Source organism: Morone saxatilis, unplaced genomic scaffold, assembly GCF_004916995.1.
Source record: "Morone saxatilis isolate NCDOM2014 unplaced genomic scaffold, NCSU_SB_2.0 Contig14, whole genome shotgun sequence".
Taxonomy (NCBI): domain Eukaryota; kingdom Metazoa; phylum Chordata; class Actinopteri; family Moronidae; genus Morone; species Morone saxatilis.
In genome coordinates this window covers 10008245-10011444 of record NW_023339696.1, presented here as the reverse complement: position 1 = coordinate 10011444, position 3200 = coordinate 10008245, and positions in this window count along the sequence as shown.

Below are 3200 nucleotides of genomic sequence, written 5' to 3'. Positions count from 1 at the left end.
GGGCGGGGGTTGTCAGATAGGTACATAAAACGGAATTATCTGAACCAGCATATGGTGCCACAGTCCCAAATACCACAACGCACGTAGTCCGAGAATGACTTGCACATGACTCGTTATTTTTCTAAACAGAGATGTCATTCTCTGTTTCCTGCCCAGGGACTACAGATGTAAATGATCTTATAGCTAACTCTGGTACAGCTAAAAAGCTGTGCACTGTCCCTGTCAAATAAATAAAATCATAAAACATGTAGATGAGTTTAAACAGGCTCTTGCCAGAGGCTAAACAAAAACAAAACGTGACGCTTTAACTATGTAACTGCAGGAAATGTGCACAAATGTTTTGCACCTTTTATGGCGAAATTGCAAAAACAATTTGGGGTGCATATACAAGGGTCTTTATTCTCTTTTCACATGTACATTTAGCAGAGTTTAAGTTCCTTACTCTTCCTGTGGTTGCTGAATTCCTCTTGAATCATAGGTTTCTTTGTTTCCCCTCATTTGAGGCAAAAAAAAAAGATGCATTAGGTCTGTCCTCTAAGGTTTTACCACCGCAGTACCAAGTTATTGCATGGCATATGATCACCTCTTAAGTGACGCATGTTTGAGTGTATGTCTGTCTTGTTGCCCACTTGATTTATTACATTGTCAGTATGGGGAGGCTGCCATAATTTGAAGATGTCTGTGCTTGGTTCTTTTGTCCTCCCATTCATCCATATTGTCTAATCAATGTCCCTATAGTTAAATGGAGACTGTGTGTGAAGACCAACTATAGGTAGATTTAATACAGGAATCGGCTCATGTCCTATTGTTTGGAGAAATCACTCATTGCAACAAGAGTTCAAATACTGTTGAGAATCCTTTTTTGCTGCTGCTGCTTCGTTTTTAGAGTATTTACGAAACGGACTTAATGAGAGCGATAAGACATCACCAAGAATGAATTGGTTCTTACTGATATAAATGCACTTTTTTCTTTTGTAAGAAATTTAGAATTTCAAATGTAAGACGTACAGTAATAATATACTGATCTTGAGATATAGTTTTTTTTGATAAGTGATTTTAGGACTGTTAATGGCTTGCTAAAGTAAGCATAATGATGATAATGTTAAGCAATGGTAAAATGACTAGGGTAAGACTTGAGGCCTCTTAACATAGTTAGTTTTATAATGTAGCTCCTTTTTAAAAATGGATTGAAAAGGATTTAAGAGGGGGAGACATCTTAATGACAGTATTTTGGATCCATGTCCCAGTGCACCTGTCAATCCATATCTGTTTCAAGGATGTCTCTTTAATCAAAGCTTTTTGTTAAACGATGGCTGCTTGAGCCATCAAGGCTTCTCCTTGTCATGAACATTGCATGCTTTTCAACGAGTCTTGCTCCTTTTTTTTTTTTTTAGTCATTTTATAACAGGTCCGTTTGGAGGGATCTACCTTATAAGAGCTTTGTCAATGGAAAATGCAACTGCTGCTGGAATAATAAGGTACTTCTCCAGCTTCTGATCAAACTAGTGATTGTTGCCATATATTCACCCGTCGATACTGTGTAGGATATGCCTGGGAATACACTGACTCCGAGTCCTAATAGTTCTCCCCATGACACTGGTTAGCTTATATGAGAGTGGTCTTTATCCAGCTTTATCTTTTAGTCATTGTCCATAGTGGACGGTTGTAATGGAAGTGTGTATGGCTGTTTGCCTGTTGGTGTTTAACTATAAAGGTGTAAACGCGAGTACCGCTTAGATGTAACTTTGCACCAGCCCTACAAATAAAGTTATGTCCGGGGCATAGTTTGAGTCACGCCTGGGACGACGTGGCCACTGGGGAGTATCAACATTTGCCTGCTAGTTGATAACAGTTTGATCATCACCTGAAGATGAAAACTGTCACTAATTGGGGGGAAAACACCAAAATCTTTCCCTTCCTGAGAATAACGTTTTCGTGAATATCGGCTCACATCAATAGATTATGTATTTTATAGAATAAGATTTGATGTGCGTGGTTTTTTTTTTTTTTTTCTTCCCCTCAACCATCGTGACATGGAGTTTTCTTTTTGTAGCACAAGTGTTACCAATGTGTGCAAGTATTGAGATATGAAGCGGCCACTCATTGATCACAGGCTGGACAGATGTTCACGGGGCAACAGCTGGTGAAGCATTAATTACCAGAATGTTTGAGAAGGATGTAGCTCCTGTGCCACAAAGAATCGGTAAAAAAATGTTGAGACTTCACCACTCCTCGCTATGTTGTGATACACTAAGCTATATACAGTAAGGTAAATTTAAATGCAAGTTGTCCACAGGTTATTTTTTAATTTTTTATTTTGATGCTCATGTGACAGTTTTTTTTGTTTTGTTTTTATTTATTTATTTTTTGTTTTTGATTTGTTTTATTTTGTTTTTATTTTTTTGTGCTCCAGTGGCACAAATTGTTTTGGACTTTAAAAGTTTTTTTTTTTTCGTTCTTTTTTTAATTCTTTTTGTTTAAAGAATAATTTGTTTTCGTTGTTTTATAGCGGACCATTTGATTATGTCAAATTTGATGTGGTTGGACTGAAGGAGAGTCGGTGCTTGGTGCATACCTTTAGGGAAGAATGTGGAAAACTAATTCATAACTTTGTTTCAATCTGATATCAAGGCTGGCAATTGAATTTGATGTAGTACCTTTTCTTTTTTGCTCAACTGTGGTGCAGGTGGGATGTTATCTGATGTATCCCTTTTTATTTAATTTTTGTGAATAGGGGAAAATAAATTTTTTTTTCTATTAAGCTTTGTGTCGACTGGAAATTTTGTCTTGTGTGACTGAAACTTTATCTGTGTGTCAGACTGGAAACAACTTAATCTCTCCGCGTTGCCACCCTCATTTGGCAAACAAAGCGACATTTGAATGAAACTCTGACATAGAGTTCAGACTTAAAAAAAGCTGCCTGAAGTCCAATTTAGACCAATGGGAAGCTCATTCAATATGACAATGTAGAGTTGAGTAAATGTCTTATGGCCACTATAAACATTTTGATTCAAGTATTTATACAACCTTTTAACTTAACAGCTTTTATTACTTAAGGATGAAAGAATATTAGTTGTATATATTTATATATACAACACTTTAAACAACTCAACCTTTTATAGATAACTGCTTAGAAATAACACTGTAGAGCATGGTGTATTTGTCTAGTTGAAAGTTTGGTTATTACAACAATTTTGAAA